This window comes from Ambystoma mexicanum, chromosome 1q, assembly GCF_040938575.1.
Source record: "Ambystoma mexicanum isolate Mex_15411 chromosome 1q, UKY_AmexF1_1, whole genome shotgun sequence".
In the NCBI taxonomy this organism is placed as follows: Eukaryota; Metazoa; Chordata; class Amphibia; order Caudata; family Ambystomatidae; genus Ambystoma; species Ambystoma mexicanum.
The window spans coordinates 142458026-142485687 of NC_090922.1; the positions used below are offsets into that span (position 1 = coordinate 142458026).

At 44.2% G+C, this 27662-nt stretch overlaps 1 protein-coding gene across 2 annotated transcripts in view; it reads left to right on the forward strand.

Moving 5' to 3' along the window:
- The window catches only part of USP10 (ubiquitin specific peptidase 10), a 943776-nt gene that overhangs the window by 823888 nt on the left and 92226 nt on the right, over positions 1-27662 (forward strand). The gene's annotated exons all lie outside the window — the stretch shown is intronic.

The following is a 27662-nucleotide window of genomic DNA, read 5'->3' on the forward strand; positions in this document are numbered from 1 at the left end:
AGCTTTATCAATAGGCATGGTCTTCTGGTCTATGTGTGAAGAGACCATGATTTTGTGCATCCTGTCCTTCTATTTAGTGCTATTTGATTCAATTATATTGGATGCTATTACTCTGCTCGGCCTTTGGAGACTTGGTTACTCCGTCTTGCATGTGTTTTCTGCATCTTTGATTGTACAATACTTGGCACTCACAATTATTCACTCCTTTGCTTAATCTAAGAGAAATATGTCTTGGGCGCATCTCTTATCCTCTTTGACTCGTTTCGTGTCTCGCAGTTGCTTCTTGCTGCGGCATCCTTGATTCTGAGCCAAGCAAATATCCTTTGTTCTGCACAAATGTGTGTTCCAGGGACTGTCAGCACAGCCGCCTTGGTTTTTCTCCTCTCAAGGCTTCTCGCTTACTTTTATATGATGCCGACATCCATTTTCTCAACATGGCTGCTTTACTCGCTTTACATTTCCTACTCCAGCAAGCTTCTACATTGTCTTGCGTTTCTGTGTATATACAACTACTGCATCTCTTGTTACTTATCTTCTAAGTGTGTATGGTTTTCTTCATATTCGCATGCATATTTACTTAGTCACTTTAGTCACAACTTCATTCTCCAGATATCCATACATCATTTCAGTGCGTCCACGTATCTTCTCTTTGTGACGTCACTTTGCATCTGTCTGACTTCAGTTATAGTTCTTCTATGTGTAGTGGTCTCTGCAGACTCATGTTACCACATCAGTTTGTGTGTACATTCAATATGGTTGAGTGCATAACGTCTCTCATACCTTCAATGTGTATTGGGATGATACCAGGCACAATGCACAGTGTTCTCTTGCTGTTCTTCCAACATGAAAGAGGTGAGGTGGTGGGGTCTATGGATGATGTGTACATGCCCTCATGTTAGAATTGGATAGATCAGTGACCCACCAAACAACCCTTCCAATGGCAGTTAAGGAATGGTCCTCCATCTCCCAGTATCACGACCTACACGACGTATGGCGATCCCAGCACCCAGACATCGGGGAATATACATTCTTCTCAGGAGTGCACAGTAGCTCTTCCAGGATCAACTACATAATGACCCCTCCCCGCCCATTCTTATGAAAACGACAGAAGTATCTATCCTCCCCCGGACTCTGTCCGACCACTCACCTGTCCTAGTCCGCATCACTGCCCATGCAGACCCCCCAGGTCATCTTCGGTGGAGATTTAGAGTCTAGGCCCTAGAAGACGTGGCATTCTGGTCCGAGATAGGACAGGATATTCAGAAATGTTTCCAGGCCAATGTAGATCCTGATCAAGGCGTAATATGGGAAGCTTTTAAGGTCTATCTAAGGGGGTGTTGCATCTCCAAAGAGGGCAGGGTACTTAAAGCTCTCCGGGTTTCCATGCGTGCACTGGAGAATAAGATCAGGCACGGGGAGAACTAACAGAGTAATGCAGACACCCCTAAGCTCTATCGCAAGCTGCAAGCACACAGGGAGGAACTCCTACAATTTGCCATCAAAGAGGAGAGATACCTAGGGGATCCTATCCTTGTGACAAGGTACAGGGTGGGGGACCAACCGAGAAAAAAACTGACGTAAGCTACTGGGAAGGAACAACAATCCACCTCCATAGCCGAGGTGGCGGGCCTCGACTGTGTAACTCAGTCAAAGACTTGCAAGGGATCAATAAAGAATTTCTGCCATACTACAATCTGTTGTACACATGGGCCCTCATTACAACTCGGGCGTTAAGGTTAACGCCACCGTTAACCCTTAACGCCTGATTCTGATTTTAACGCCTGCTTTTAGCAGCCGTTCAAATCCATGGCGCTAATCCGCCATGATGCTAATTACGCCACCGTAATTTACGGTGGCGTAATTAGCGCCTTCCCCACTCCCATTATGCCCTATGGGGCAAAAATGGGAATGGGGAAGGGAAAATGGGAAATGGGGATTTACCGCCCCTCACCTTGGAATGGGGCGGTAAATCCGCCATCCACCATGGTGTAAACATAGTTTACACCATGGTGGTAAAGTTGGTGTACTTAGCACCAAGGTTGTAATGACCTCCATCATGTCCATACCTTGGGCATGATGAATTGACACAGTACCTAGACTAGGTAGCATTGGACTGATTAAACAAAGAGCAAGGAAGCTCCCTTAATGACCCTATTAGAGGAAGAAATCTGCAAAGCTATAAAGTCACTCCCCAGCAGATAGGCTCCCGGACCGGATGGGATAACAGTAGAATTGTATAGAGCTTACAAAGACCTAGTGTACTACCTCACCTCCTGAATATGTACGACAGCGCATTCTCCAGCGGCTCCCTCCCAGAATCCACTAGATCAGCCCTGGTGACTGTGCTCCTAAAGCCCAGGAAAGACCCCCCCCCCCCCCCCCCCCCCCCGACAACTATCCCCATACCGGCCGCTTTCGCTTATCAACACCGACAATATAATCCTAGCAAAAATACTCACAGACCGCGTTCTCGCACACATGCCGGCCCTGGTCATACCGGACCAACCCAGATTTATCCTGGGCCGCTCTACCAAACATAACCTGAGGCGCCTATTTACCTTCATGCACAATGTAAACCCGGAGGTACCAATAGCGATAGAGGCGCTTGACGCTGAAAACGCCTTCGACTCTGTTGAGTGGCCTTTCATCTTCGAAGTGATCCGGCGATCTGGGTTTGGGTTATTATATATTAGGTGGGTCAAAATACTATACACGGCCCCCAGTGTAGCAGTATACACTAACGGCACAACCTCAGAACACATCTACCCCACGACCGGCACCCGCCAGGCTGCCCTTTTTCCCCTGTGCTATTTACCCTCGCCATTGGGCCTCTAGCATGCCACATTTGGGAACTACACGTGCAGAAAGGTATTCGCCTGCACACACACACACCTAGCAGCAGTATCCCTGGACACGGACGATATCCTTTTATATCTCAAGCACCCTCTACAGAACTTGCCCCCATTAAAAGAAGTGATTAGATTTGGAGAGTTGTCCGGGCTCAGAATTAACTGGAGCAAGTCAGAGGTCCTCCCCTTGACTCCCACTGCACAACAATTTGACGTGGGTGATGGTTTTCGTTGATGCCCACAGGGGATTCAATTCTTGGAATCACGGTCTCCACCACGGCAGAAGGTCTATACAGGGACAACTACATATAAACACTAGAGGTCCTGGAGCAGAAGGTGGAAGCATGGATATTTCTCCCCTTGTCTCAGGCGGCCCGCATAGCAGTGGCAAAGGCGGTAATTCTCCCTAAACTTCTATAAATATTCACTAATGTACCTCTGCGGCCCCCGGCACGTTACTGGTCCTGTATTAGGAGATTGATGACGAGACTGGTCTGGGCCGGGAAACAACCTAGGATAGCCGATGAAACCCTTGCAAGTCCATACGAACTGGAATACCCAGATATGTATTTATATTACCTAGCAGCCCAGGCACAATACATTGCCGGATTGAATTCCCCCAGCCCCGATTCACCTCACTCTCAACTAGCAACAGCGATCACCACTTCAGACTCACTGATGGGCATATTGTGGGGCCACAGGGTGCCCACCCGAAAGGGGAGATCCAACCCCTAGCAGTGACCTGCAAGGCCTGGGATCGGATTTGCCAGCTGCTTGGGACCTCTTCCCACTACCTACCCGAACTACCAATCTACAATGTGGTAGGGATTCCACTCACACACGAAAGATCGTATAGAGAACATTTTCAAAAACTAGGAGTGTGGTCCCTTGGTGACGTTGGTCATAATGACCAATGCATGCTTTGGGAGGAGCTTAGGACTAGGGTGAACATAACGCAGTAACTCTGCTTCACTACTACAGACTTGGGGGTATACTCAAGAACAAATGGCCTGAATTCCCCTGTGCCCCTTCCCCACACCCAGCCCTGAGCTACATTACACAATGACGGTCCTCTAGGAAACTAATATCTACTGTTTATAAATGAATAAGAAATGAAGAAATGGGAGAAGTGTGAAGAATCAAAGGTATAAACACACTTGGGCGACAGCCCTTGGGGTCCTTGAGCTAGGACCAATGGAAGTCTGTCTGCATGCAAACACGTTATATATCACTGAACTGCTGGTACAGGTTAATACAGTACAAATGTATCCATCAGGTTTACTACTCTCCCATTACCTAAGCAGGTTCTTCGTGGGGAGATCCTCTGATGCAGTGCGCAATCTGCAGACTTTTATCACGTCGACTGGTAGGGGCAGCAGAATCAGATTGTTGTGGACAAGCCTAGAAGAAGCGATGTCTGTCATGCTACCATCACTGAGGGTGTACCCCCCGAAACTGGCTACTAGCTTTGATTGAAAGAGGTAACCGCACCGAAAATAAACTTTTAGGCATGGCCTCAGTGATGGCAAGGTACCTTGTGGCCAGAGCATGGGGGAGATCCAACCCCCCCCACATTCCTGAAGTGGCTGGAAGGCATGAACTTATCGGAACACAAGGAAACTAGATATGCCTCCACAATCCCAGCCACCAGCCGCCCATTTGACTACTGCCCCCCCCCCCTTAAGACAATACGTGGCAGACAGCGCCTCGTCAACACAAACCCTTGCATCTACCCCGGACCGTGGTTAGACACGCGTTCCCGTGGTCGCAGTATAGCCACTGAACAAACTCTGCAATGAACAATAAGGATCTTTGTTATTCCTTAACGTGTGTTATTGGCAATCAAATGTTGTATGCAAATGCTTGGCTGTAACATTGTGAGTCCGGAGGGAAGGTGGGACGAGAGGGGCTATAAATTAAGGTAATTTGGAAACCGTTGTGTATTTGGTAAATGAAAATCAATAAAGAAAGTTTTAAAATAAAATAGATGACGTGTACATCTGCTGCTCTACAAGATGTATGTTTTTTTAGCTAATTGGTTTGTTTTTAGAGTGTAGGGGATGATTTTATTTGCACTTTCGATTTGTGCATACTGCTTTACCTTTGTGTTATTTTAGTTTATACAGTATGTTGTTTTCTTAAATTTGTAATGGAGAAATCCAAATAAACACTGATGGAATTGAGTAGGAACTCTAAAGACTAGGACTGTAAGAAGATTAACAGTGTGTCAAACAAGGGTGTGTGTACTTACAGATAAAATAGTGATACAATGAAGTCGAAAGTAGAATTGTAACCTGGTAGATGGAGGAACGTGTGATGTTCGGGAGGATTTGTTACAGATTAATGGTATTTTATTCTTAGCACATTTAATTTGTTGACGGGTACCCCCACAGGTCTTGTATTTTCTTTTATTTATTTTTTATTGTACATACAATCAAATCATGACTTTATGGTACTTTGCATACTTTTCATTTCATCCTGTCAATTCCTCTAAAATCTCAAATAATAATAATAATTTAACATTTATATAACGCTACGAACCCTCAGGTATTTGAGCGCTGCTATTAACACCCACGGTGTGTGGTGCTCCTTTATCGACCTTGGAAGGATGAAAGGCTTAGTTTGGCCCTGCTGGGATTCGAACCTGTGTCAGCAAGCTCTGCACAGATGTCAAAGCAAGCGCTCTACTCGCTGTGCTGTCGGACCGGCACAATAAGTTGCAATATTTCACACCATAATATATAACATTAAAATAATCCCCATTCATAAAACCATGCCATACATGCATGCAATTAATTCCATGTATATCATTTCTATATTTGATAAAGTAGATTTACTTCGTGCCTTCATTAACATGTGGGCAATGGCAGTTCAATTGACCCACCCATTTCACAAATGGGATTTTATTCTAAGCTCCCCTACCCTTGGCTGCATGATCTATCTATATGTGCAAGCAGTTTGATAGAATTAGGCATCTGTTGTTAGGTATTCATTGATTTGTGAACCATTTTGGTATACAATTGTTTTTCTCATAGAAATGTGTAAAATACATTCTCACTGAGAAAGTAGTACTTAAGGAGAGCAGCAAAGGGAGGTTAGGATTCTTTTGTGGTTCGAGGCTTTCAAAGCTGTGTTATAAAGATGTGTTCTCAGCTGACCAGTATCAGTTACCAAAGGGCTAATGCATTTAAAAGGAGCCAAAGGTCTTGCCTTAAAATAGGTTAAAAATCAACTTTAGCACATGTTGCACCTTGTTGATGAACCAGTAACACAGAAATTATAAGGAAGCCAAATATTACAAAGTGAAGTGTTGTGTTGATCTTAACAGCACAAGCAGCAGCCACTTATTGCGTAAAAGCTAGTTAGCATTTAGCATGATAAAGGCAGAGATAGTTTGGGTTGCAGATTAGGTAGTCTAGAACATATCCATGATTTTGAGAGTAATATTGCAGTGCTGTCCAATGCAGCCAAAACGTACTACATTAGGAACAAGCGGAACATCCCGACAGGCAGACAATTAATGAAATACAGCATTTCAAGATCAAGCATCTGGAATAAATTAAGTGGTAAGGGCAGGGCTTGTGGACTTGCTTGGAATATACGATCTGTAATGGAATTGTTGAGCATGATTTTAGATTGATATCGAATATGGCAGTACATTTGAAAAGGAACTTTTTAGACTTCTGGAGGGAGGACGTTCAATGTGCAGCCATGTAAGTTTGATCGCAGAGTAGGTGGCTGAAAGCATGTTTTTATTGTTTTCATTTTTTTTGCCAGGGTTTATTTACTTCTTGGCATGCACACAGTGAGTATGTTCCGGAAACATTTGAGCAATTAGAATTAGGTTTAAGGCTTTGGCCTTTTCCTGTGTTTGCGTGGTGATTTATATAACTTGCTGGTTTTGCTGCTGGATATGTCCTCTGCACTGACTTGGAAAGCAGACTCCAAAACAGATAATCACTTAATAAGAACCTGTCCCATGTGTAGGCATTGGTCAATGTTTGGAATGTTAAACCACAAAGCGATTCTCCTGTTTTTGTAACCGCATGGTGATTGTGGATGTCGTGATTTGCCACATGATTGGGCAGAATGGTTAAAAGGTATGGAATAGAAATATCATGATCTCTTGTTGTGTTCCTTTACTAAGACAAGCAAGTTGCAAACCAAGTGGGAGGACTGGCATATGCAGTACTCCCACATATGCCAGTCCTCCCACTTAGTTTGCAACTTGCATATATATACTATGGACATTTGACCTTGTATTACCAGAAGACCCTGAGTTATATGATAGTGCTTGAACATTTACATGAATTTGTGGACTCCAATTTTGGACCAGCTGGTAGCTTCATGATTTTGACTGCTATCAAAGTTTTATTAGCATGGTGGTCACTAGCTACTACGTTCGGGTTCATAGAAGGAATAGCAAGTCAAAAGACTACTGCATCTCTAAATTGTCGGTCCCTTGATAGAGTGAACTCTGAATTGGTTAAATGCAGGTGGAACTGATTTTGGTAAGAGCAGTAATTTGCTCATTCTACTAAAACCGCTTGCAGTCCGTTGTTAGCATCCATTTAGATTCAACCAAACTAGAATAATAATTTGGTCATGGTCAATGAGGAAATCCTCTAAGCTATGTGTGTGCTTGCAGGGGGTGGGGGGCAAAGCAATGGACCCTAACAGTATACAGCTGCAAGTCTACCTTAGCTTTAAAGATCTTTGGTGCGCTTGGTTATTCAAAGTATCTGCAGAAATGAAGCAGGAATGGAGGGCCCCATATTTTTGGAAATGAGCAAATATAGGCATCGCAAACAAGGGAAAAGATCAAAAGCTGGACTCACCTGCTGACTAATATAATTGCCTAACGCTGTGGCACAATCTATTCTAAAGTATTCTGCGTCTGGCATGGGTTCCAACATTCAGGATGTAGCAAAGAATTGTCTCACAAAAGCATGATCGATTATAAAAAAAAAAAAATATGGCTTGGTATTGGTACATTCCTGTGGGAGTTTGGATCTATGTGTCTCTACTGTATTTAAATTGAGCAGCAAAAATGCTTTCAACACGCGGAGATGAGGAATCCTCCGATCTCCAATGAGTGAGTTTGTTTTCCTTAAGGATGTGGCCGCTCATCTCTGAAGGGATCGGATGTGTCTTTTTCTGCCTGGTCTACAGACTTATTCGAGCCTGCACGTCAAACCTGGTGTCTGTGCACACTTGCCATCTGCTGCACTTCCTGGACTTTCCCCCAATTTCAGGAAATCACATCTGATGGACCCCCCATTTACTCTGCTTCATATGGGTGGTTGTAGGCACATGCTGAGACCTGACCTTTTTTCGCCTATGTTGCAAGGGTTTCAATCCAAGTCTTGATTCACAGACTCAGCCTTTTTGTGTCTTTTGAGTCTCATTGCAATCTGCATCTTTGTGATACCCAAGACCCATTTGTACCTGAGGTAGCTACAGTGACTGCTTAAATGTCGATGGTCTCCATTTCAGGGCAACATGATGGACCCTATAAAGGTCTCCATCGAATTGTCAAAAATATTCTGTAGTGGAAGCCTAGACACAAATCAGCTTCAATTGGAAGTAGTCGCAGGCGCCTCCCTGATGGTTTAAGGGGGTTCATTTGGGCGATCTGGCAGTGAGTTTACTCTAGTCCCCCATCGAGGAGAGAGAGCACACCAGTTTGCTGGAACCTTTCAACACAATATCTATTGGTCACCTGAACAAGAATTGTTTAGTAGGTTTGCTGCCTCTGTGGAGGAAAGCAAAATGATAGTGGGTCTGAGTTCTAGAGAATTAAATGACTATTTCGGCAGCCCACCTTCTCAGGAAAAATAAATAATTGTTGTACACCTGGGGCTGGCAGATGTCGGTCTCTCGAGGTTTTCCTTTTTGGGGTTGACTCAATTAGACTGCTATGCCCGCAGTGGCAACCAGAAGTGTGAGTTGTTCTGCTTCAGGAAATGTTTTTCCCCCTAGGAAGCTCTGGAGAATATCTATATTGTAGAGTGGAAATGCAAACTCCTGTAGTCTTGTCAATTCCTGTTATTCCACTGGTTTTTCGGGAGACTGTAACAGGAAGTGGTAGTAACCTGCAGCTGCTGGACCCGTCATTCTGTCCTCCTTGGTGCCTCCCAGTGAGAGTGGATCTGCTCTGTCGGAGGGCAGGATCCTCCATCCAATCCTGGGAGCTTATCTTCATGCTTGGCTGCTGCTGATCTAGTATTGTGAAGTGCCCAGTGAAGTCCTTTATGTATTTCTTTCCACTAGAAGGCCTGGCACAGGTCCAACTATGCCTGCTAGTGCCAAAGGTTTTTCGATTTTGGGGCTGCAAGGATCAGGAACACTTGACAGCCTGAGCTCTACAGTTCTTCATTTTCTGCTTTCCTTGGCCAGGCTGGTACTTCAGAGTGGCTCTGTGAAGGGCTTTCCGCTTGCAGTTTCTTTGAGGACTCCTAAACAAGTCTTGTTTTTTTACCATCCCCACTGATCAGGTTTTGTGTGGATCATTAACCAGTTTCCACCTCGCTGATTTGTTCTTCTGGCGTGGAATTTACAGCTGCCTCTTTTTTGAGCCTTTGTACTTGTGTCCTTTGCGTGCCCTTTGTCGTTGCTCACCCTTATGGTGATTTACCAAGTAACTGCCACTTAAGCAAGACTGGGTGAGTGAACCATACGTTTCCAAGAAGGTGACACTGGGTGCGCCCAACCTTCCCTGCTAAGGTTGTGTCCGAATTTTGTCTGCTTTAGAAGATCGATCCTGTGATCTGATGCCCTCAACCGCATCCAGCCAATTCGGAGGAGGGGTTTCACAGTCTAGACCACATCAGGGCTCTCCGCTTACAATGTCTGATGATGAAGGAATCCGTTAGTAGAACAAGTTACATTACTCTAATGGAATCTGTGATGGGAGTAGTCCTTCCTGCTACAACTTCTACCACAACGCTCCCTTCCTGCCCTTTATGGATATCACATACATCTTTGCTGGATTGCGTTGCCACAGCTGGTCAGTGCAGGGGGAAAAATGGAACAGAGGTCATGGGATGAAGCAACATCTGTATATGCTAAACATAAGGAGGCTTGGGCTCCAACAAACCCAAGCGAAACAACCTGTCTCCTCGGTCGCTGAATACAGTTATGAAGTTAGACTGATGCAAAGAATATAGTAAGATTAGTCCTGGAAGGATTACTCCATCAAATAAAATTTTACAGAGAAATAAGTAATTGGTTCTGTAGTTTTCTTATATAAAATGCCCTCCTGAAGTGGCTCTGCAAGTGGCTGTTAGGCTGTGGAAAACTCTCCGTCACGTCGCTGGATACATTGTTGCCGGACACGCCCACTTCGTCATAAATACGAGCCGCCGCGCGCTCCTGCGCGCGCGCTCCTGAAGTGGCTCTGCAAGTGGCTGTTAGGCTGTGGAAAACTCTCCGTCACGTTGCTGGATACATTGTTGCCGGACACGCCCACTTCGTCATAAATACGAGCCGCCGTGCGCTCCTGAAGTGGCTCTGCAAGTGGCTGTTAGGCTGTGGAAAACTCTCCGTCACGTCGCTGGTTACATTGTTGCCGGTATTCCACGCTTATTCTACAAGGATATCCCTGATTACCTGACTACCATCACTTGTGGACATTTATATAACTCCTAATATAATTATACGTGTTACTGTATAATTATAGGACCTAATCATGTATATTTCATATATTTTTTCTAGGACACGCCCACTTCGTCATAAATACGAGCCGCCGCGTGCTCCTGCAGTGGCTCTGCAAGTGGCTGTTAGGCTGTTTGGCTGCTTTGCAAGTGCAAGCGCAATGTTGCCTAGTCAATTGCTGCTTTACTCTTTCCTCGTGACACTAGTGTTATTAATGTCATGACTGCATTGGAAGGAACGGTAGATATGATACGATCTGCTTATCACATGCTGTAGTAGTCTTGGGGTGAGTCTACAGCTTGTTTGAAAAAAATTCCTGGCTTTTTATATGTTATACTGATTGCTTTATTTTATTATTGCCAGTTCTATTTTTAGCTGAAAGTTTTAATACAAGTAGTTTTAAAATATTTTTTAACTGTTTGTTCCTCTTGCTATTGCTGCTCCCTCAACTGTGTTTATATTGTGTCGTGTGCACGGCAATATCCTCTCTGGCTTTCGTGCCTCCTACTTCGTGTCTATGATAAGCCATATGAGGGGCTATACTCTGTAACCTCTGTGACTGCATCACATCGTGTAGTTGTTTTTTATTGCGGGTGCATTCCGCACCTATTCTGTTACGCTTGCTTATTGGTGTGTGCTCAAGTGCCCTGTCCTAGGATTTAACTAGCTTGCTAGCTTGTGTTGTGTCTATTACTGTCGCAAAGGTATGGATGACTTTGACAAGGAAGTGGCTATGCATAGAAATTTGTGCAATAGGCGCGTTTGCGTTCCTAAAATAATCACTCGTCCTAAAAAGGGTGCTGTGCTCGGTAATCCTGGTAATCCTATCACAGATTATTTCTCAAAGACCTCTATACCTATTTTAACGGCTTCCCATTTGCCTATTGATAAGGATCTTCGTCTTATCGCATCTGAGGATCTGGTCTTAGATTTAACAAATGATTTTGGTTGTGTAAGTGGTAAACTATTGTCTGATGTTTTTTGTGACAATCCTAAAATGCATCATATAGAACCTTCTGTGGCCAAGGGGTCTCATGAAAATGTCATGCCGAGTGTTCCCCTAAGTCAACTCGATCCTAAAGTGGCTGACTTTGTGCCAGTCACCCCAAACATAGTTCCTTACCAACTCCAATGTCTGTGACCACATGTACCAGTGGACTATTAGTTAATGGTAGTACTAACACCATGGTCCATAAGGAGAAAAACAACCATGGAAAAAGCTCTATTGACATATCAATTTCTGAATTGGATGAACTAGAAATTGAGTACATGGGAATTGACCCTGAAATATCTTTGACTGAGATTGCTCCCACCCCATTATTCTTCACTCCTCCTACTAAGATGACACTGCCATTGGGACCCGATACGTCTATTGTCCCTAACTGTAAACCTGTTTTGAAGAATGAGAGTGGTTTTGATGTTGGTATTCCATCTATATTTTGTTTCAATACGATTAAACCAACCCAGGAGCATGTATGTCCCTCTCAAAACGTAATTACTGATTATGGTGAGGGCTATCGTACTAACTATGATGTTGACTCTAGTATGAATTCTGATGATATGTTTAATACCCTAGAAAATTTGTTGACTGTTACTTGAGAAGTGTGCACATCTAGAGACTAAAATTGATGTTCAGTCATTATTAATCCATACGTCTCTGAAAGACTACCATTGTAATGTGTGCGCAAATAAGCGTACTACTTCTCCCACTATTCCCCTGCCTGTAGTCATCCCTAAGACAAATCTAAAAGGTAAGGGTGAGTCTGTTGTGAAGAAGAAAACTCTGGTCAATAAGAAATCGAATATTGCCCACCAGGCGATTATGTATAGTAAGCGGACCACAAAAAAACAGAAAAATCCAGTCCCAGAACTGGATGCTGCCTCTGTGAATGCCATTCCTGTGGTTAAGTCAGAGGTATCCGCTGATGCTGTAGTCGCTAATGCTAGTGATTTAGTGATCACTCCTTCTCGATCTAATGAGTTGATCTCTAATAATATTCTGACTGGCCCTAAATCCAATTGTGTGATGGTAGAATCCTTAATATCTTCAATTGTTGCGATTGAGTCATCAACAAATACTACTAAGCCAGCAGGCATTTCTAATATGCCAGCGGCACCTACTCAATCAACACTGCCAGATTCCTGGGTCCTCAATAATAATGCCAATGCCACCTCCTCTAATGCTAACACTAGCAGTGGTGGGAACTGCATTGGAATGCTATCAGCGTTACAAATACAGCAAGTCCACATGGAAAAGTGCTCTCCCCCTTTAAATCGTGCTGCTGTATTGAGCATATTTAAAACTATTATTCCATTGAGGGTAATTACATCTAGCGAAATTCGTTTGGTTGACCAGCTTGAGCTTCATAACAAATATATTACCAATGTGTGTTTTGAGGCTGAAGCTACGCTCAACTACGTTATGGGATATGAAGTTGAGCTATTACGTCTTGGTTATGCCATTCATAAAGTGTCAATACCGTCTGTAAAATCACGCCAAAGTCCTAAAGCTCAGAGGCTTAGTAACACTAATACTAGTGGTTCTAATCTGCCCACCAAATCCAATACCGTACCCGTGAATCTGTTGCCTAACCATGACACTAATACTGTAGCAATTAATAACGATGCCATTCCTGAAGGTTATTGTCAATGGTTGCCATTGAGTTTTAAGTCCCACTTCGCTGACACTCGTCAATGACCAAACTCGATGCAGTTGCTCTATTCTTGGAATACTCGTGGGCACTTGCATCTGTTTCAGGATGATGGTTTGATTGTATGTACGGCTCTTTTTAATATTATTGCACTCCAGGAAACATGGCTAACAGCGGAAATACAGATTGACGATAGATGTACTGTCCATCAAATTGCGACAAAGTGCCTTCTTGGTCGCCCGAAAGGTGGCCTGTTGATTTCTGTTCAATCACCATGGTCCATTAACAAGCTTTCGTTATCGAATGAACATAGATTAGTGGCCAAATTAACATTGATGTCGACCATCCTAATTGTGATTAATATCTACGATCCTCCTAATCTGGCTAAAACAGCAACTAATATTGAGACTGTTGAAAATGTGTTGAAATTGTTCAATCATCGCTACCCTATATTTCTTTTGGGTGATCTGAATGCGAAAATTGGCGAATATTGTCTGACTGATGTGCAGCTGGGTACCTCACTCAAATCTAATATCCACTCTGTGTCTAATAGGCACGGCAAAAAGTGGATGAAAGTTATGCAGACCCATAGTTTTATTAAACTTAATGGTTTTATACCTAGCGATGTGCCTATGAACTTCACTAGGGTTGAGGGTAGATCTGCAGCTTCCCTTGACTACATTTTCACCAATCAAATTGGGTTCCATTTTGTCATAGATATGGGTGTAGTTGAGAGAGATGAGTGATCATCTACCCCTGTCTGTTATTTGCTGTCACAGACAAAGGTATAGTCCATCATGACTATGATGATAATGGGGTGCTCAGTATTAATGAAGGACATAATAGGATTGTCTGGCATAGTCGTAATATTGAACATGTCTCTCAATTGGTATCCTCCCTATTACCGGTGTTCATTAAGGAGGGGGTGTCCGGTATGAATGCCGGTAATCAATTTTTGCATAGTTTCACTGAACTTATGCAAAATATTCAGAAACAAGTGGGTGAACGTCGTACATACAAATCAACTGGGGAACGTTCTAATATCGCTCTCCCACGAAGGCCTGGGAATGACAAAAAGATCAATTTGGCTAAAAAGAATTTGCGTAATGAAATTCGCATTATTCTCAGAAACAATGACTCCCTGTCGTCAGAACGTGAGGTAGCATGTCTAATTAAAAAACTCAAAAAGAATTATAAAGTGTGGCTAAAAATCCATAAACGCGAATGTGAAATCAAACTATGGAAAAAAAATGCTTTGGCTGCCTTGTCCAATAATCAACAAGGGATTTGGCATCTCCATAGCAAACATAAAAACGCGATTTAACAATAAATTGTATCCCTGAAGACACGTGGGCCCATTATATCAACGGCACACTGGGCAAAGTTGAACTAGGTACTACGCTTACTCTTTCTCCCAAAGTTACTTGGGTCTGTAAATCCTCCGAACTTGATAGCATTAAGATCATTGAAAACCTTAAGAACTCACGGGCCGCAGGGCCAGATGGGGTCTGTAATCTGGTCATAAAAAAGCAGCCTGAACTGTGGGGTGCTGCTTTTGTACTCTTGTTCAAACAAATGGGGACGCTAGGTGAAATACCCTTATCGTGGAAGACAAGCCACATCCTTACTGTTCATAAAAAAGGGCCATGGGATAACCCGGCTAACTTTCGAATGTTGGCAATGTTAGATGTGCCCTCTAAGATATTTACCAAAGTATTGCTCAAGGAACTTAATGATTGGGTTAGTGAAAATAATATCTTACCTCCCAACCAAATAGGTTTCCGTGACAAATCTAGTACTGTACATAACTTGATGATGTTTATATCTTCGATAGAACATGCCTGGAAAAAACACAATCTAAATGTTTATTGCGCATATATTGATTTTTCTGCGGCATTTGACACCATACTTCGAAACCGACTCTGGAAAAAACTAAGTACATGGGGGATTCCCCAAGGTCTGTTAAAGATGTTAATGCTGTTACACTCTGATACATCAGTACGTATCAGACTCAATGCAGCTGGTAAACTCTCGAAATTTATGGCCACTTGCTGCGGTGTTAAGCAAGGCTGTATGATGGCTGCCATCCCTTTTAATCTGTATCTATCAGATATGATGAATGCATTCTCTATCCCAGAAGCTAACCCCGTGAGAGTTAATGGAGTAACTATTGGATGGCTTGCCTATGCTGACAACCTGCTATTGTTAGATTATACCCAGGCGGGCCTTCAGCATATGCTTGACTCTTTGGCTATCTACTCTGCTGAGAATGGTTTAACCATTAACATCGATAAGAGCAAGATAATGGTCTTCTCTAATAAATGCAGACCGAAGAAATACTCATGGAGCTTGGAAAGCAAAAAAGTGGAACAGGTCAAATCATATAAATATCTGGGAGTTGTTATTGATGAAAAGTTGAATTGGGAGGAACAGTGGTCATCTATCAAGAGCAGATGTACTGTGGCTGCAAACGCTTTAAGTGTTTTTATTGGTCGCAATTGCTGTTATTCGGTCATTGCAGTTCTCAACATCTACCTTGCAAAAATACAATCAATGCTGCTCTATGCTGTCGAAATTTGGGGGCATAAGTTTGTCAAACGTTGTGTGGTCTTTCAGTCTATTCTCTTAAGAAAATTTCTACGTCTCCCTCCGAGAGTGAGTGTGGAATATTTGTATTTGGAATTCAACATCAAAAGTTATTTGTATGCATATATCTGCCAATGTGTTCTATCCTATGAGAAAGCTGCAACACTTCGCACTGAAACTATCTTTGTGCCATTTGTAAAAGCATATCTTAGTCTGGAAGTTAATGTGTTGATTGGTACCATTGGTATCATTCAAAGACTACACTGTACATGGACTAATGGGTCTGATCCAGGTACTCTTTCTCTACTATCTTTAAAAATGAGACTTAAGGTCAAGGTGCAGGACTATTGCCATGAACAAAATATTGTAAACTTAGCATCTAAAAAGCACAGTGGCAGGTTTCTTGATGAATATATGAGTAGAGTGTTGTCTCCCTCTTATATTCTTGCTTATCCCAAAGCTGGCATAATTCGCACCTACCTAATGATGAAATTTAATGTGACTGATGCACTAGAAACAAATTGTGCGAACATTGGTTCCACACATATGTTGAAGCATTGTCGCCTATGTGGAGTAAATGTAGTTGAGTCTCTTCATCGTCTAATCATGTGCTGTGAAAGTCTAAATGATCTGCGAACTACATGTTTTAAATCTTATAACAATGACACAGTGACGACTGAGATCTCTGAGCAATGGATGAATTTTATGCGAGGCAACGATATTAACTAGATATATTTTATGGTGGTATTTTATTTGAAAATTGTGGCAATTTTAAACTGTATTGTATAGCACATGTGAAAATGTAATATGTTTTTAGATTGTGTATTTATGTTGTTTTGTTAATGTGTTATACAAAGCCAATTGGCTATATGTATATCTAATCAATAAATAAATATATAAAATGTGTTCTTTTTTTGTCAAAATCACAGCTGCGGATGAAAAAATTGTATAATCTACCAGTTACATTTCTTGGTTGGGGAGACCTTATGGATCTGATTATTTTGCCTAGGTTTTTCAAAAGAATTTCGGGCTTTGTTTGTACACTTTACAGCAAGTAAGTTCAGGCAAATCAAGTCTTGCAAGGTTTCACTTTTGTGTAGTGGTAATAACCCTTGACACAACAGGAAGAGGTCTTTCCAGAAGTGTAAGCAGAACAGCTTCTCACCAATTTGAAGTGTCACAACTGTGCAGCACTTGTGAATTGTCAGAAAATGCTCCTATTTTTAAAAAGAAGAAAGTTCTGTCATGGATATTGTTAAGAAGGAGGGCGAGCTGCAAGTAAGACTTGATGTTTGAAAGCCCAAAGTTGACAAGTTATGGCCTTAATCCCCCTGGCTAGTCAAGTGTACTTGATAAGACATTAGGGGTTGTGTGGAGCTGCCTAAGGGGGACAGGCACATTACTGTGAAAGAATGGGGATCTACCACACATGTTTGCGGATGGCTATGCCTCTCGGTGGACGGGCCTATAACTGGCAAGTTTAGGTGTGGCAGGTTCATTAACCGGATGTTTTCACAAGGGTATAGGAACCCCTCTCAGCCTTGGCTGGGAGGCTAACAAATTACTTAGCTCTCTGTAATGTTTTCTGGTCGATGTTCCTCTGACGGATTCCTCATCTGATATCCCTATCCCAGCTCTGCTGTGCTCTGTAAATTTCTCTACCGTCAGGGATGTGCAGTGCTGCTCCGTGGCAGATTCACCTGACGCCCTTACGTACCCTGTGCCGAACATGACATCAGGGTTAGTATATCTAGCAGCTCAGCGCTCTGTGACCTCAGTTACACTTTTTTTCTGCGCTAGCACTCTGAAGCTGAGGGACCATAGAACTGATGGTGTACTAGCTTCCCACAAAGAGGGACGGATGGGGGAGGGTGACGGTGAGGAGGAATCTGTCTGTGGGAGGAACATTACTGAGAGGTAAGTAATTTGTTCTTGAAATGGATTCTTTCCTACCACGGATTCCTCATTTATGATGGCTTCCCAAAGCAGTATGTATTCTGGAGGAGGGAGGAAGCAAGAAAACCACCTAAACCCAGAAAACTCTGTAGGAACGCCCTACCAAAAGACACATCCTGGCCCGCAAGGGAATCCAAGCAGTAATGCTTAGCAAACGTGTGCAAGGACTCCTAAATTGCTGTCTGGCCATTTCTCTGGTAGAATGAGCTCCGAGACCCTCAGGCACATTCTTTCCAGCCATATTGTAGCATTTCGTAATGCAGAGAATGATCCATCCACGTTGACTTTGTTAGGTCACAGCCCTGTCAGCAGGAGCAGCAGCGTAACCAATGAAAAGCTATTCATCTTTCCATGGCTCTCTAGTACGAGATGTGTAGAACTCAAGGGCCCATACCGGGTTAAACTGATGGAAACGTTCCTCTGCCTCGGAAGGCTGAGGTGGACGAACAACCAAAGGAAGATAGATCTTCTGAGAGAGATGGAAACCAGAGACCACTTTCGGTAGAAAGGAGGATTGGAGAAAACCAAATCGGGAGGTAAAACAGACAACACCTGGAGCTCATTCACCCATCTCACTGAAGTTATGGCAACCAGTAAAATCACCTTAAGGGTGAGTAATGTAATAGAACAGAAATGAAGCGTTTGGAATGGAGCGCCTATAAGAAATGTTAAAACTAAATTGAAATCCTTCGCTGGAACCAAAAACTTGCAGGGAGGAACCTGGTTACACAAGCCCCGCAAGAACTGCATAACAGTGGTGATTGTGAAAAACCCTGTTCTGGGGACGTCTTGAACACTGAAATAGCGATGAGGTAACCCCTTAGTCTACAGGCCTACTTGGCCCAAGGAAAGCAGAAAATCCAATACAGGAAGAAAGGATAAAGGATCCTGGTCCCTCTCCCTGCACCAAACCGAAAATGTACACCAATTTCCGGCATAAATGGATTTCTTAGCAATCCTCCAAGATTAATGGAGCACATAGAGGAGGTCTGACAAGCTCGACTCCTTGTACCTCAGCCTCTCAGTAGCCAAGCATCAAGGTTCAAGCTGCTCCAGTTCTGGTGGAGGACCCGCCCCTCCGATTGGGAGAGCAAGTAAACTCTCCTCAGAAGGCTCTGGGGAGGGCAGATGGACATGTCCAGCAACTCTGTATACCACTTTCTCCGGCCTTAGTCTGGAGCGATCAGGGTCATTGTGGTACCGAACAGGCGCAACCTCCTGAAAACCAGCAGAATGACGGGGAGCAGTTGGAATGCATAAAGGTCAAAAGTACACTTAACAGTCAATGCGTACACTCGAGCTCCCTGACGAGGACATCCGTGGAGCAGGACAACTCACACTTGCTGTTGACACTGGAAGTGAAGAGGTCCACTTGCGGAGTCCCCCAAACAGAGTAGATAATGTCCATAACTTCCTGGCAGAGCTCCAACTCCATTGAGCTGAAGTCTGTCTGCCTGCCTTATCACTGTGTTGTCAGTCAGTATCGACATAGTCTTGCATTTTACAGAGGGGTGGAAAGTGACCAAGGCCAGCCTAATCGCCCTCAACTCCAGCAAGTTTGTGATCCTGAGAGTTTGCGGGAGACCACAGTCTGCTCACTGTTAGGTCAGACAGGTGAGCTCCCCAACCAGTCAGAGGCGCATGTGTGACTACAGTAACCTGGGGCCAAGTTTGGCTAAACAACGCGCCTCTCAGTAATTTGTCTCACATGGCCCACCATGTGAGATCCTGAGCCACCTAGTTCTAGCCCTGTAGAAGGTCCGACATGTGGCCCTGAAACTGGGACCATTGGCAACAGAGAAGCCATTGAAGTGATCTTATGCACAGCCTCTCCTCTGGCACCACAAGGATGCATGAGGCCCAGAAGGCACAAGAAAGCTGAGGCCAGGACTTGTTCCTGGGATTGGAGGACATTGACCAGCCGAAAGATGTTCGCCACTCGTTCCTCGGGCGGGAAAGCTGTCTAGGCGAGTGTCCAAGACTGCATTAGTGTGAATGGGATGGCAAAACCAGAGACTTTTTGAAGTTCAGGGAAAAGCCCAAGCTTTGCAAAAGAGTGCATGTATGGAGTAGGTGCTCAGACACCGGATTTGGGGAGCGAGCTAGGATGAGCCAATCGTCCACTAAGGGAAATACATGAATGGCCCTACCTTCTGAAGTGAGCTGCTACCACTGCCAGCAGCTTGGTGAACGATTGAGGGTTTGCAGGATCTGGGCTAGAGTAACCTTCTTGAACTTGTCCTCGTGCAAGAACAAGTTCCACAGCTACAGATCCAGTATGGGGCGCAGCCACAGTCCTTTCACATCAGAAAATAGGTGCAGTACCACCCCCTTCCTCGTTTGGGCGTAACCTACTTGAACGTGATTTTCAACAGAATCTGATGGACAACCTCCAAAAGGGCGTGGTCTGGAGACAAGGGGTGGACAGAGGGCCACGGTTTTGCAGGGGGCAGGGGGTTGAAGTAATGGGAGGCAATATCCCTGTCAGAAGACCTGTAGGGCCCAAGCATCAGACGTGGTCTTTGACCATTCCGGGAGGAACAAGGAAAGCTGACCCCCATCATTGACGATTGGCAAAGCCCTTCTCTGAGTTTTGATGCTCTGGGGTGTGGCAGGGACAGTGACTGATGAAACACCACCCTGCTGGGTACCCTTCCTCTAATTCTCTGGAGATGTCTGTCCTGGCCTTTTGCTGGGGCAACGGACCACGGCCGAAAACCCCTTCTCCAAGACGGCTGTGCAGAATGCTGTTGCACCGCTAGCCCCAAAGACCAAGCACGTGCCATAAATGACTGGACATTTCTTGAGGGCGTCATCAGCTTTGGCTCCAAAAAGGTTTTGCCCATCAAAAGGCTTATCCAACAGCCTGGCTTGGATGTCGGCTGCGAACCCTGATGTCCACAGCAATGAGTGGTGCATGACCACACATTCCGCAGTGGTCATTCCTCATTATAGCATATGGCGTGCTGCCTTCTTGCCATCAGAGACCAACGACAGGAAGCCATCCCTCATCTCTCCGTCCTGGACATGCTCAGCCGCATTGACCAACTCCGTCCAAAGGGCCAGGGAGTACTTCGCCATGGCACAGGAGGCATTCACTGCCCTCAGTGCAAGACTGCCAGACTCAAACACCTTCTTTCCCCATGCGTCAAACCTCTTACTCTCCCTATCAGGTTGAAGGGACTGGAAAGTAGAAGTCTTCAGGCTAGCTGGCACGGCCTCAACAACCACACATGCAGGCGAAATGCGGGAGGAAGGAAAGGCCGGGTCAGACGGTGTGGGGGCAGGGTTTCCTCACCAGATCCCTGCCCACGGCTGGAACATAGGCAGGTTTCTCCCCCACCTCCAATTCAGGGGCCTCCACTGCCACATGTAAGTGCAGGAGCCTCTTTCTTGGGGGTATCGTCCAGAATAGCACTAAGTTCATATTGAACCTTGTACCTGGATGAAGCAGATGGCCCCAGAGTACTGGCCACCTTCAAATGCTGTAAGGCGGCTTGAGGCTTTCCTTGGATGGGAGCTGGCAAAATGTCAATCTCTGGGGAGATGTTGAGACCGCTGGTCCCTGGCAGTTCCTCTGCCAGACCCAGCACATCCTCAACTTCTCCATAGAATTCTTCCAGGAAATCCCTCATCTCCCTAGAACCATGGGACCTGATCGTCCTCTTCATCATAGATATCGTACATCATTGACATGAAGGTGTACTTGGGGAGTTGGACGTATTCCTGCAGAGTCCACAACGCTGGTCGGTGCTGACGACGATGCCTGCGCTGAGGTTGCCGCTCCCGAAGTGGAGCCTGTCGGCACTGAGAGACATCTCTCGGTCCAGTCCAAGCCTGTAGGCGTGTGGAGAGTGCTCAACGAGGGTACCCTGCTGGTCACAAAACACATGGTGGGTCCCTGTAGCGCCAAAGCTAACAGCATAGTCGCCTTCACCAAATGCGCCGAGCCACCTTGACAAAGAGGTCCAACAGCTTCAGGCAGAAGTTCTCCCATTCCTCCGGCATGGAGGATTGGGTCTCAAAAGGGGCCTGTGCCAGATGCTGAGGGGCTCCATGGAGCAGTGGCACTTCTTTAAAGTGGAAAACTGTTGACTTTTCCCGATGCTGCTGCTGCTGCTTCTTCTTTTGCTTGCGTGGAGTGGCTTGTTCTTCATACATCCAAGTCTGTCGAGTTTTGTGGGCAAATGTGAAGAGATCTTCCCAGACCTTTCCCAGAGGGCTTTTGGGTGCATGGACTGGCATGACCCGCAATCTTGAGTCTCATGGTCCTTGTCCAAGCAGTATAGAAAAATCTGGTGTGCAACAGAGAATGACATCTGCCAGCCCAATCCGCACATGGCTTGATGCCTTAGGCTTTCGACGGAGTGAACAGTGCGCGAAAAAAAGGACTTTGCTCCATGTTTGCAAAAGATCTCACATTTTTGTAAAGCGAATCCCTGGTAGTTTTTCCTTCAGTTGAGGAATAATGCAATGGTGGTATTTAAGATATTTCCAGAGGTGGTCTTTAGGTAAGCTATAGGTGGAACTCACCACTGCAAACACTTAAGCTAAGACTCTTAGAGCTTCAAACACATGAGGCAATGCTTTAAGTAACCCAGTTTGATCACTAGATGGGTTTTTTGTCCGCTTAGAAGTGTTTGTTGTACCGTAAGGGAGCACAAAAAGAGCGAGGCCAACTGGTTTTCCCTCTCATTTATGAAGGACACTCCATACTTCCTGGGACAGAACACTGCTAGCATTTTGTAGAGCATTTTCTTGATTAGCAAAGTCCAATGTGGAAAAGGCTCTGAGATGATCTTTCATTGGTGCCCACTCACTTCTTTCCATCTAATGGAAACTTGCACTTTCTGCCACTCCGGCAGTCCCAAAAGTATAACTTCAAGTTCAGAAACCTTAACCCTCCATCATTTATCTTCATGAAGAGTTTTGAGTTAAATTTTCTCCAAGCCTCCCTGCCATAGATGGGCATGAAATAGCGTCATTTTTTTTTTTTTTTTTTTTTTTTTAAGTAGGGAGCATATATTTGCATTGGAAGCATGGAAACAAGTTAGTTATAGCATTTGGAAGAGGGGCACAGTTTTAAATATTGAAATTTGTGAACCTATTAGAGAGGAAGATGTTTTCAAAAGATCAAAGTCACTTTTGATGTTAGTCTAACAATGGCCTACATTAGTCTTTACTGTGGCTAATAGTGTGCTTTGAATTTTAATGCACATATGGGTCTGTGAAGGAGCTATAAATGTCAACTTTCAAGCTAACCAACCAATCATAAAGTCATTCACCCCCTTAGTTCTTCACACACACACACACACACACACACACACACAGGACACAATTTCTTACCTGCCAACCCCCATTATTCCTAGCCAATGGACAGTGAAACCTTTGAGGGCTGGTTAAGGCTCTCATTTAATCTTATTTGATATAGCGGGGAGCTTGTGATATGTGTGGGATAACTTTGGTCTTTCCTCAGTTTTGTTTTCAAAGGTACTGCCAAAACTGGGGTTTTAGAGTAGTGGCAAGCTTAAATATGCTTGGGAATTCCTTTCTGGGGTCTGTCAGATTGAACTGGATATCTGAATACAGTAGTCTTTTACGAACAGTTTCCCACTAATGATGTCTTCCTCAGTGGTTTCCCCCCCAACCCAGCAAGCCAGATGTTCTTAACTGACAGGAAAGAGAAGATGTGAAACAGGGCGCCTAGGTCTGGCCCCTGTCTCCAAATTAAATGGAGCAGAGTGTGACCTCCCTGTGGAAAGCTTTGCTCAGAGTTCATCATATAGAGCCTGTTAGTGTGCAAAGTTGTCTTCAAAGCCTAATTATCTTGGGTTGTGCAGGATTACGAGCAATTCCACTCTCTCGAAAGCCTTCTCTAATGACCAGGATGGCCTTTCCTAGTAGTAGGTCTAGAGGTGTAAGCTGCATACCAGCCACTTGTGTTCCCTAAAACAAGCAATAGTTCCAACAAAAATAGAAACCGCAGGTCTACCCATATAGCTCCAGAGAAATGTTTGGATCAGTGGTACCAGCAGAGCAGTGCCACCAGAAAGAAAGCCAACATTCACTGCCTGAACCCAAGAGAAACCTTTCGGTAATGAATCTGGATTATCCCCCAAAAAACAGTTTTGGAGTTAAACCTATGTTTGTACTTACCTAGAAAACGCCCCCATTCTTGTGAAATCATGCTCCCAGCTTAAAAAAATCTCTGGTAACCTATTCTCATTTAAAAATCGTGTCTGTGGAACCCTGGCATGAAATATGGGAGTGCTGTCTATAATGTGTGTCAGTGTCGTCATGTGGGCTATCTACAATGTAAGGGCAATGAAATCCCACACAGTCAGAGTAGATGACTTTTCAGATACAAATTTGTGCCCAGTCAGTTTTCACTTCAGTTTGAATATCTCAGTGACTATTAAAGAGGGACATTGTCCAGCATTCCATTCATACCATTTATACATTTTATACATACCTTTCAGATGGGCTCTGTCTGGTTTAGGCATAATTACAATGGTTGCCTGTTTCATAGAGTCTGGAATTTTGTCTTGGTCAAGGTAGCTACTCTACCTTCCTGAGAGAGGTGATGTCCAGGTACCACAAAAGCACTTCATAAATTCTGTGGCAAAACGATCTGCGACTTGCACCATTCTTAAAAGCTGATATGGCCTCTGCTACCTCTTCTTTCGTAATCAGTTGGCCATCTCTGATGTAGCCTTCCGATGCAGCTAAAGGGCAGAAATGCTTTGTAAGAATTGGTCAAATGGAAGTGTGTTGTCTTTGTATTATGCAGTATAACATCTTCAGCAGCAGGAGGATCTAAATGTTTTATTGATCTTAGTTTAAGCTGATGGTTTCACTTTGCTATTTGTTTTTTGTTCTGTGAGGTTTTTGTCAGTTGCTTCTTTTTGATGAGCTAGGGAATTAGTCTACCAGTTTACTTGACTTGTTCATATACTTTATAGCCTTCCTTTTTTATGAAGGATGAAGGAATAGTATTCAATAAGTTTGCATTTTGCTTTGAGGGTTGTGAGTTTCATGGCTATGGTCTATTCTGTTTAGTTGTTTGAGAACCATCATCAACGATTATGTAGTATTGAATTGCTCGGTCAAGTGTCTTTTTTTTTTTTAGCAGCCATTTCCTTATTGCTATACCCTGTGGGCCTGTCATTGCTGCTTCCTTCCAAATGGTTTTCCATTTGATTTAATCTGAGTCCTTTATAGTCATGTACTCAGTGCACCTGGCTGTCAACTGATGCTTCATTGGTAATAAACAGCAAGCTGTTAGTTTGATCTGGAGGAGAGTTTGGGGAGGCCAACGGATTCTAGCTAATGTTTGACTGGAGTTTGATCCGCAAACTCTGTAAGTCAGAGCTATTTTCTGGGAGGCCATGGAACAGCTGGCACTCACTGTGACCCTGAAGGAAAAGTTGAAGGCCGGAGTAGATGGCGCATCATTCCCAGGTCTGCTCTGTTTGATGTATAGCGACGTGAAGCGGGGCAGCAATTGTCCTTGGTTCAGTCGATTTGGCTAAGCTCATTAAGGCATGGTAAGGGTAATTTTCTCTACCACTTGGAGCCCATGAAATCCTTATTTGGATATCGGCTTTTGGCTGTTTGGGCAGGCGCATATCGATGTTACAAAGCATATCGATGTCACTTTACTTGTATGATGGGTAAAAGAAAAGCTAATGCACAGCCTATACAACAGGCCAACGCTCTTATCTCAGAAATAGAGATTATTTTGGAAGGCATCTGCTCTTACACATCTACCCCACCATGATTAGTGGTATAAACTTCTCAGCAGTTGTACCATCTCATCCCTCCCGGAAGATTTTTACACCAATAGCATTACATTTTGGGAAGAAACGCAATGGTACCAAGGGAGATAGTCGGGCCAGTTTGATGTATTCTGGACCATAAATCAAGAGAGGGAACGGTCATTTAGGTTTCTGATGGAAGTGTACTTGAGTGCTGGATCGAGGGATGAGTATGTAATTCATTTGTATGAGGAGGAGCCGGCTGAGACTAACAGGTTGACGGTTGCTAATATTCCTTTAAAATTATGCTGATTTATATACTGGTGAAGCTGTTGTCTCTGACAGAATAGTGGTACGTAGTGCTGTCAATGATAATTCTCTGCAGCTTTGTTACTGCAACTTACCTTTTTTCCGGCCTCTTGTGAATTCTCGGTTGGAGGTGATGTTAGACATTGTCCGGTCAGAACTACTGTGAATGTGCTGCGAGAGATACAGGACACACAAGAAGTCTGGGTGTTCATCAAGTACTTGTTGCTGATGTTGCCCTGTTTTCAAGAGAAACATACAATGTTTAGAAGCAAAAATGTAAATTGGTTCCATCATTTTAAGTTAAAGGGGGATGTGGATATTTGGAAACATGCACATTTCCTATATGTTCTGGTTTGTTTAATGGGGCTTATTGGGCTGTTGCCATGAACTTTACTGATGCATAACTGAGCACTTTTCAGTGGTAGCTGAACAGATATACAGCAGGAGGTAGGATACAGAGGGTGACGGAGGAGAGGTACAGCTGTACCAGGTGGCAGAGAGGAGAGAGCAGGCGGTGTCTAGCGAGTAAGAGGAGAGGCTCCTTGAAGAGATGGGTCTTGAGTTATTTTTTAAATTGTAGGATTGTGGGGGCCAGTCTGATACCGACGGGCAGGAGGTTCCATGGTCTTGGGGTGTAGGCATAGAAAGCTTGTTTGCTGGTACTTTCCTTTTTGCAGTGGTGGATTTCAAGTCTGCACATGTCCTGGTATCTGGTGGTGTGCTGTCTGCTGGAGATGTAGAGTTTCTCCGTGAGGTAGCTTGGTGACTGCCTTATAGATGATGCAGAAAGACTTGAAGGTGATTTGTGTGCGCAATGCGAGTGAGTGATGAGCCAGCCAGTGAAGAGTCTGTGTTATGTGGTCGTATCTGCTTAGACCCTTGATGAGGCATGCTGCTGTGTGTAGGACACTTCTCAGGGGCACAAGGGAGGATAACGTGAGGCCTTCGAAGAGTGCATTGCCCCCATCCAGGTGGGATAGGGCCTAGTGCTTGAATGGTGGATCTAAAGCTGTTCCGAGGGAGTCAGGGCTTGACTTTTCGCATGAAGGAGTTGATATCAAGCTGTCTGACCATAACTTGAAAAACGTCCCTGACAGGCTTCAAATGTTTCAGGACTGCTGATATTTCCAGAGTAGGATCCAGGACCATATTTTAGGACCCTCACAAAATAGATCTGTGGCCAGGAAGAACATGCATTGTTCTCTGGATCGTCTAGATGAAATGTTGCTTATCGATATTCTGCCCATATGCCAACAGCAATACTAATTGGCCTTCCAGGAATCAATGGCTGCAACCCAGCAGCTCTCTTGGTACACCATCAGATCCTGGTCTTGGAATGCAACACAATTTCTCATTCCCTAGCACTGCACTGCTGTAGTTTACCCCTTTCCACTATTTCGCCAATTTATTGGCTCTCTGTAGTTTGGGGCTCTTCTAAAAACACAACTGGATTACATTTCTCAAAGTGTGGTCACAATCCAGGTCAGTAACGATCATTGTAAATCACTTTCATGACTGGCATTTTGGCAGCAGCTTACTGCAAATGATTTTTTATGGCCATTACTGGCATAGATTGTGGCCTTGTGCAAGTGCTTTACAGTGACCATTACTGGCATAGATTGCAGATGCAGCTTTATGAAAATATTGTAAAACGCTCCTCTGTTCTGTTGGTTATGTGAAATTGACTGTATTCTTGTTGCCCCGGAGCTCCAATTGTAAACTGTATGGCTCTTTACCCCATACCCCATTTTGCAAACAACTGGTGCTGTACATGTCACCAGTTCAACACATTATTTGAAAGGATTTTCTTTTGGGCAACCCCCCTTCTCCAAGCCTCCTTCCCGACTTCCCGTTCCACCCTAAATTATTTTGGGTGTCCTTGCTACGCTTAATTGATT